The sequence below is a fragment of the Eurosta solidaginis genome, unplaced genomic scaffold (genome assembly GCF_040869045.1).
Source record: "Eurosta solidaginis isolate ZX-2024a unplaced genomic scaffold, ASM4086904v1 ctg00000399.1, whole genome shotgun sequence".
Classification (NCBI taxonomy): domain Eukaryota; kingdom Metazoa; phylum Arthropoda; class Insecta; order Diptera; family Tephritidae; genus Eurosta; species Eurosta solidaginis.
In genome coordinates, this window is record NW_027136888.1 from 909,579 (window position 1) to 919,308 (window position 9,730).

Below are 9,730 nucleotides of genomic sequence, written 5' to 3' on the forward strand. Positions count from 1 at the left end.
GGGGTGTTAGATGCGTTGGTTTCACATTACAATTAAAGAGATAGTTGGTGTCATGTGAGGACACATTACAAGCGGGGCATACATTTTGTATGTCGGGGTTGATTCTGGATAGGTAAGAGTTTAACCTGTTACAGTATCCAGAACGAAGTTGAGCAAGAGTGACACGCGTTTCCCTGGGGAGTATGCGTTCCTCTTCCGCGAGTTTTGGATAATTTTCTTTAACTACTGGATTCACGGGGCAATTCCCGGCATAAAGGTCCAACGCCTGTTTATGGAGTTCACCAAGGACCTGCTTGTGTTTTTCACTTCATACGGCTGGGTTCTCAGGTGCCGTATTTAATCAAAGTGCTTACGGAGATGACTCCTTAAGACCCTAGGCGGTGCTGGTTCGTCAATCAAATGTCTGTTGGGATGCCCAGGTTTCTGGGTATTCAGCAGGAACTGTTTTGTCAGCATCTCATTTCTCTCCCTGATGGGGAGTATTCTCGCCTCATTATGCAGATGGTGTTCTGGGGACATAAGAAGACAGCCCGTGGCGATTCTGAGAGCAGTATTTTGGCAGGCCTTTAGTTTCTTCCAGTGGGCAATTTTTAGGCTTGGCGACCATATGGGTGACGCGTAGCACGTAGTCGGCTGGCTAATTGCTTTGTATGTAGTCATGAGCGTTTCTTTGTCTTTTCCCCAGGTACTGCCAGCGAGGGATTTGAGGATTTTGTTACGGCTCTGAATTCTCGGAGCAATGTCGGCTGCGTGCTCACCAAAATGTAGATCCTGATCAAACGTCACACCCAAGATTTTGGGGTGTAGGACAGTCGGTAGCGTAGTGCCATCGACGTGGATGTTCAAAATGGTCGATAATTGGGACGTCCGTGTTGTAAATAAGGTCGCGGAAGATTTAGTCGGTGATAATGCCAGGTTTCGCGAGGCGAAAAAACTGGAGAGATCAGGGAGGTAGCCGTTTATTTTATTGCATAGCTCATCGATCTTTGGGCCTGGGCCTGTGGCCATTATTGTGCAGTCATCGGCGTAGGAAACGATTGTGACTCCTTCCGGTGGTGAAGGTAGCTTAGATATGTAGAAATTAAACAAAAGTGGAGATAGGACACCACCCTGTGGCACCCCTTGTTTAGTTTACCTTGGTTTTGATGTTTCGTTTCTAAATTGCACCGATGCCTGCCGACCACCCAGATAATTTGCGGTCCACCTTTTAAGACATGGGGGAAGGGTAGACCCTTCCAGGTCTTGCAGTAACGAGCCATGGTTGACCGTATCAAAAGCTTTTGATAGGTCTAGCGCTACGAGTACTGTTCTATGGTGGGGGTATTGATTTAAACCGCAATTTATTTGGGTGCTAATGGCATTTAGCGCGGTGGTAGTGCTATGGAGTTTTCTGAAGCCATGCTGATGAGGGGCTAGCTGCAAAATTGCTTGGAAATAAGGGAGCAAAATGGCTTCAAGCGTCTTTGCCACTGGCGATAGGAGAGATATCGGACGATACGACTCACCTATGTTAGCTGGTTTCCCAGGCTTTAGAAGCGGGACCATCTTGTCCATTTTCCATTTCCACAAAGGTGGAAAGAGACAGGTTGAAGACATGCGCTAAATATTTCTTTCCCCAGGCTTTTAAGCATCGGCATGGGTATGCCGTCTGGGCCCACTGCTTTGGATGGTTTAGCACGACCAATGGCGTCCTCAACCTCTTTAACGGTGATGGTGATTGGTGACGCGTTGAATTTGTGTTTATGTGCGTGTCTATTGGCTATACGTCTATCTTTGTCGACCGTAGGATCCATTATATATTGTCGGCAGAAAGCGCTCGCGCATTTGTTCGCATCCGACAGCACTTTGTCGCCAAAGGCAATGGAGGATTTGTCTTTGTGCTTAGTCGGATTCGATAGGGACTTTACGGTGGACCAAAGTTTACCCACACCGGTAGAGAGGTTACAACCTCTTAGGTGCTCCTCCTATTTCGCCCGCTTGTGTTCATCCACAAGCAATCTGATGCGTTGGTTTATATCCCTAATTTGGGGGTCGCCTGGATCAAGCTGTCTTATAAGGTCACGTTCTCTCGCTAAGTTTGCGGCCTCCGCCGGGAAGTGGGGCCGGATTTCTGGAATTCTCCAGGCGGGAATGAAAGGTGCCGAGGCGGATTCAATGACCTTACGGAAGGCAGGCTCCCCTTGGCGGGCATCACTCGGGATAGGGAGGGCAGCAAAGCGGTTGTCTGTAAAGGATTTATATTCTTTCCATTTTCCTTTTTTGAAGTTTATGAAAGTGCGTTTTTCAGTGACGACGAAGTCGGCGGTACGCTCGAGCGAAATAAGTATGGGCAGGTGGTCGGATGCCAATGTTACCATCGGCTGCCAGTTGACGCAGTTTACGAGTTCTGCGCTCACGATTGAGATATCTGGCGAGCTGTGACAGCTTCCTACCATACGTGTGGGGGCGTCTGCGTTTATAGTGCAGAACGTCGTTTCTTCTATTTGATCCGCCAACATCTCACCCCTACTGTCCGCCCGCAAGTTTGAATGCCATAAATCATGATGGGCATTGAAATCGCCTAAGATAATACGATTGTTGCCAGTGAGTAAGGCCGTGATATTAGGGCGGTATCCACTGGGGCAACAGGTGGCAGGAGGATGTAGATGTTGATGATTTCTAGGTTTGCATCGCCTGACCGGACAGATAGGCCTTGACGTTCTAAGACATTGTCCCTGCGGTCGATGCCAGGATCAAATATATAATATTGCACAGAGTGGTGTATGATAAACGCGAGGCCGCCTCCATTTCCGCTCTCGCGGTCCTTCCTGTGGACATTATACCCAGAGCAGTTCTGCAGTGCAGATCTTGCTGTGAGTTTAGTCTCTTGAATCGCAGCAATGCAGATGTTGTGCCGCTTCATGAAATCGACTATCTCCGTAATCTTCCCAGTTAGTCCATTACAGTTTAACTGCAGAATTCTGAAGTGCATAAGGGGAGACGCCGCCACTCTGGGGGTAAGTGACGGGTGACTACGTCTGGGATGTGGAAGGCCGGGACGCAGTTGCTGTTTTGGCCCTGGGACTGGGCGTCCTTGGGCAAGCATTGGGGTACCCGGATGATTTGTGTTTGAGACCTGGCAACATGGCGTGATGAAACACGTCGGGGGGTTGCCGTCGCGGAGAGCAGAACATCTAGGAAAGTGGCACCACCCAAGGCAGGAGCTGCATTGGGCGGATTTCGCAAACCTATATATTCTGTACTGGCAGACGGTGCAAACGGAGGTAGGGACTAAGAGTCTGTTTCCCTGACCTGCACGATTGCTGCCGGAAAAAAGGGGGGGAGTAGACGGGGGCAGGGGCTGATGCTCAGCATTGCTACCAATTCTACTACGAAGGTAGTAGTTATGAGTGGTATCAGCTGTTTGAGTTGTTGGCGCCGTGGGGCGCGAGCAGCAGCGGGTTCTTTTTGTGGCTTGCTGAGCAGCGGGGCTGCTGGAAGGTAGTGGGGGGGGGGGGGCTCTTAGGCGTAGACTACGGGACGCCCTTGGGCGTGAATAGAAAGGAGCCACAAAAGATTTATAAAAGATACGTGGACGTCGGGTTTTGGGATCAAGCCCAGAACAACCTGTCCGATGCAACCATCCCTTGCACGAGAAACACTGAACAGAGTATGACCGTCCTAAAAAGATTCTTTTCCGGCAGATACAGCAAAACCATTTCTCACGACCGGGTTCAGGAGACGGATCCGGATTGAATTCGATGCCTTCCCGGAGTAAGAGATTATGGCGCAGTCCTGCTGCAAGGAGCTGCTGGGAAGATGACAATTTGTGGGAGGGACGAAACAAATTAAATGGGGTCACACTGAAATGACAGTCCTTGGTCGGGAAAAATCACATAAAATAAAATAACTGCGACGTAGCTATAGCTACTAAGAGAATCGTTGCATAGCAACGATACAGTTTAGAATGAAACCAATTTTAACCTTGTATAAATCCTCCGGAGATGCAAGTGAGTCATGGCAGAAATACGTTAGCCTAGTTCTAGCAATCAAGCATAAAGTGACTTGATGATTCCACCTCATCATCCTCCATACAGCTGCAGCAGGATAGCGTTTCCAGTACATTGAGACGTATCGTATGGATTCCCGTTTGACAGTGTCCTATCAAAACCCCAATGACCATTGATAGACAAGCATTCCTAAACCCAATCATTTCTGCTGACCTCCTACCATCCGCTTCCGGCCAGAAGAATCTTGCTACCCTTCAGAAGGTGGTGTGCGCCTAACCCTTGCTGAGCTGAATTAATGGCTATCTATGCAGTACCAGACCACAGGTGGGCAGCAGAATCCCAAAATCTCTACACCCATCTTCATCAGGTGCAACTTTACCGGTACGGGCTAAGACAGTTGACATGTGCTCAGAATATCACTATTTCCAGGACATAGATAATCTTAATCATGACATAGTTCCATGCAATCGCAAGCGACGTCAGGCACTCCTTGATTGCACTATAGGTGAACTCAAAAGCTTGTGGTGAAGGTTGCACAGCGAGGAGTTATCGGTACACAATAATCCGTCCTGCCAGGGATAATGTGAAACCTGAAGTCAGAAACTCAATAGCTCATATCACGAAGACTGACTAACGACCGGGCCGCGACCGTTTTCCCGAAATATCTACTAGATGTATGTTAGCATAACATTCAATTCCAAGAATGCCGTTGTTCTAAGAGCTGATACCAATCCGTCCCTTTCGTTGCTCTAACAATAATATTTCGGTAGTGCTCGCCGTGTCCAGTTTATTCCACCAGACCAGCATCCCGTAGGGCAGAATTGGGCTGACTCCGCATCATAAAGCCCCCATCTTTTGGAGGGCCCCCAATCTCTCGCCGATAGCTCCTTTGCAGAAGTATAAGGAGGGTGACAGGGAAGGGGGAAATGATGGTAGAGGAAAAACGAAGAAAGAAAAAGAGTCACAGAGAGAGAGAGAGAAAGAGAGTCGGAGGAGCTAGAAAAAAGAAATGGAAGGGGTGAGCGCTACGAAGGGGAAGAAGCGTGAGATTAAAAAAGGAAAAATTCTTTAAATGTCATGCGAATAAACTACAGTTAGAGCCGAATAACGTCTGTCAGAACTGCTAGTATCAATATTGACAAAACTTTCAAATAGCGTTGTTAAAAACGTAATGCGATGTTGAAATTTTTGAGCACGTGCAGGGTCGTTATGCCATATCGATAAGAAGCTCCTTTTGCATTTGAAATTAAAATATCTTATTTGACAGCTTTGGAATCGTATTTCTCGTCCTACCTCTGTGCAAAGTAACGGCTCAGATTTCTGCCGATAATGCATCCGTTTTTCGAAACTTTAATACTATATAGAAAAACATATTTATATAAGTTCATTCAAAAGTTGGGTTTAGATAGGGTTGAGAGTCTTAAAGCTTGCAAGCTTGTAGCGTACTTCAATCGTCTGTTTATGCAACGAAGATTTTGATGTATATTATTTACAAGTATACCAAATATTGTCAAAATCACAGGTGCTGTTGTATGGCATCATTGATGATGTCGAGAGAAGATGAGATGCCTCTTGGAGCATTCAAGAGAAGAGTTTTCTTAAAAATGTTGGTCCTCTCCATGATGCCGACGGTGGGCATCGACGAATGTAGAGTAATGGACTCTATGAGCTCTGCGCTGATATGAAGATATTAGGGCGAATAAAATCCCAGAGGCTTCGCTGGCTAGGTCATGTAATGTGAAGACGGTTCGGCCAAGAAAGTATTTCATCAAAGGGATAGCTGCCGTGAATACTTATGAAACAGCCAAAGTCTCTAAGGTGATTGCGTCATCAGCTCGCGGTATGTGTGCCCTCTGTGTCCTCCAGTACTTGAAAAAAAAACTGCAAAACTTCATTGTCAAGGAAGGCAAATTCGAAAACTCATATGAACCGTATTTACATAAGCGGAAACGAATTAAACTTTGACTTTGCGCTTTAACTTAAGCATTTATTTATATATCGCCAACCATGCCCCTATGAATTTCTCACTCAAACCCATACAAGCATGACGAAAGCCGTGATAATGGTTATGTGCGTTCCTGAAGTGTAGAAAGCAAAAATTCTCAATCTGCCTAAAAGTATGCTCGTTTAACAATAAACAAATTAAAACTTTTGTGGTCTTCAGTTAAAACTCTTTGTGTATTAAATCTACAAACTAAGGAGGAAGAATGTAAGACATTTACAAAACCTACAAAAGCTTGCGTGTTAAAAAAGATTTGCCAACAGTAAAAATCATCACCAAGTTGGGATAAGTAAACAGATAAACTTTTGAGCAACACGGCGTATAAGTAATTTTGATGCTTTGGCAGGCTCACAGGTTAGTGTGTATGTGTGTGTGTGTGTGTGTGTGACGTATTTGTGTAGGTAAAGGCAATGTATTACAGGTGAGAGTTTGATAATTGTGCGTACACTGTGCTTGAAGAAGAGGGTTTATAAAAAGTACGCTTGTAACTGCAGTAAAAAGCGTGTATTAACGCTAATGAAGAGTACACAACAAACTTTTAGGCGGTTAAATGTGAAATTTTCTAATTATAAAATATAAATAAAACATTTTGTTTACCACGACAAGCGAAATGTGTGTAGTAAGTTGGAATGAGTAAGTTTTGTAATTAAACTATAACCAAATATGCGGATTAGATTTTGTATCAAATAAAAAAAAGTTAACAGTAATGCGTATTTTTTATACTCAGTTGAGCAGAGCTCACAGAGTATATTAACTTTGATTGGATAACGGTTGGTTTCACAGGTATAAAGGAATCGAGATAGATATTGACTTCCATATATCAAAATCATCAGTATCGAAAAAAAATTAGATTGAGCCATGTCCGTCCGTCCGTCCGTCTGTCCGTTAACACAATAACTTGAGTAAACTTTGAGGTATCTTGACGAAATTTGGTATATAGGTTCCTGGGCACTCATCTCAGATCGCTATTTAAAATGGCCTATAACCACGCCCACTTTTTCGATATCGAAAATCTCGAAAAACCCAAAAAGTGCGATAATTCATTACCAAAGATGGATAAAGCGATGAAACTTGGTAGGTAAGTTGAACTTATGATCCAGAATAGAAAATAAGTAAAATTTTGGACAATGGGCGTGGCACCGCCCACTTTTAAAAGAAGGTAATTTAAAAATTTTGCAGGCTGTAATTTCGCAGTCGTTGACGATATCTTGATGAAATTTGGCAGGAACGTTACTACTATGTATTCTTAACAAAAATTAGCAAAACAGGAGAACGACCGCGTCCACTTAAAAAAAAAAAATTTGTTTAAAGCAAAATTTTAACAAAAAATTGTATATCTTTACAGTATATAAGTAAATTATGTCAACATTCAACTGCAGTAATAAGATGGTGCAAAAAATTACAAAAATAAAATAAAATTTCAAAATGGGCGTGGCTTCGCCCTTTTTCATTTAATTTGTCTAGGATACTTTTAATGCCATAAGTGGAACAAAAATTAACCAATCCTTGTGAAATTTGGTAGGGTCTTAGACTCTAGGACGATAACTTATTTCTTTGAAAAAGGGCGAATTCGGTTGAAGCCACGCCCAGTTTTTATACACATTCGACCGCCTGGCCTTCCGATCGGCCGTTAACACGATAACTTGACCAAAAATCGATATATATTTACTAAACTCAGTTCACGTACTTATCCGAACTCACTTTGAATTGGTATATAAAATGGCCGAAATCCGACTATGACCACGCCCACTTTTTCGATATCGAAAATTACGAAAAATAAAAAAATGCCATAATTCTATATCAAATACGAAAACAGGGATGAAACGTGGTAATTGGATTGGTTTATTGACGCAAAATATAACTTTAGAAAAAACTTTATAAAATGGTTGTGATACCTACCATATTAAGTAGAAGAAAATGAAAAAGTTCTGCAGGGCGAAATAAAACAACCTTGAAATCTTGGCAGTAATACTGTTCGTAGTATTACATATATAAATAAATTAGCGGTATCCAACAGATTATGTTCTGGGTCACCCTGGTCCACATTTTGGTCGATATCTAGAAAACGCCTTCACATATACAACTACCACCACTCTCTTTTAAAACCCTCATTAACACCTTTCATTTGATACCCATATCGTAAAAACGAATTCTAGGGTCACCTTTATGGCGATATCCCTAAATGGCGTCCACCTATAGGACTATGGCCCACTCCCTCATAATATACTCTCTAATGCCTTTCATTTGATACTCTATCATACAAAAACATTCTAGGGTTACCCTCGGTTCATTTTCCTACATGGTTATTTTCCCTTATGTTGTCACCATAGCTCTCAACTGAGTATGTAAAGTTCAGTTACACCCGAACTTAATCTTCTTTACTTGTTTAATTTATTGTTGATAAAAAAATCAATGGAAATTTTCTACTCCGATATCACATTAAAAAAGAATCTCAGGAAGACAGACATATGTAGGATTTATACTAATATTATTAAGGCATACAGAAATAGCCTCAAAAGGAATAGTAGAGGTACCGGGTCTCCCAGCGAAGGGTAGGGGCACCTCTCCACGATGGTCGTAGTAGCTAAGGCTTCTGAGGAAGAACGTCCGCAAACTTTTTAATGTAGTGAGGAGAACCGGTAACTGGAATGAATACCATATTCACCGGCACCCGTTATTAGTGAAACCAACCCGATTGCTCTGACACTTAACCAAGAGTCTTTTTACGGAGGCCAGAGTCAAATAGGTGGAATCCATTGAGAAATACAAATGACCGGGATTGGTGGTATCTATCCAGCGCTAATGCAGCAAGAAGCTCAGCTTATCCCACACCTCAGCACGACCCTGAAACGTTACTTGGCGCTGGTCTCCATACCCACGGTGTGAAGAAGATAAAAGGTAGTTTTTATATCAAAAATAGGAAAAAAGGACTACTCACAAGCAAAGTTCTTCAGAGCAATAAGTATAGCCTCCTTTATCTTGAAGGCAACGGAAAAGTAAATAGACCACGAGATCAGGTCAAACACCTTCCACAGTTGGCCGCTACAATAAAGCCGTCATGCTTACAGAGGTCCACGGACATATCTGTATATCAGCTGTCGATCGAAATCGAGAAGGAGTTCGAAGTCCATGAAAAAGTGCTATCAGGGAGGATAACTTCTAAGTCACAAAGAGCATTAATACACGCCTAACCCCTAATGGAGATCTTGGTCATAGCCGTTTCTCTTATAAAGTTAGTTGGTCCTGCTTCATGATGTTTGAGAGCACCAAGGTAGAGTAAACAATCCAAAAGCAGTAGGATCGCGCGAAATTGCTATGCGGATGCTTAAAAATCTTGGCCGTGGGGAATTAAAATATCGCGCAATCATGTTCAACCTATCTCTGTCCAAGTTTCTTGTGCATAAAGAACGGAAAATGGCAAGGGTGTTTCGGCTACTAAAGCCTGAGAAACCAGCTTTCTTAGGAGACCTGTAGCCCAGATACTTGAAACCTGCTCCCTTATTTCACCGCTCACAAATCATTGCAAAACGTTACAGAAAGACTTGGAATAGTCCACCCCACCTCCCAGTTTCAAAAGGTGGACTGAAATTTATCTGTGTAATTGGCAGACATTGATGCGGTTTAGCAACGTTACATCAAACTCCATAAGAATTAAACAAAGGGAATGACAGGCTGCTTTCCAATTCCCACTTTTATTTAACTTTAAGGTAGCGAGGTTCCCTTCCCCACCAGAAGGAGT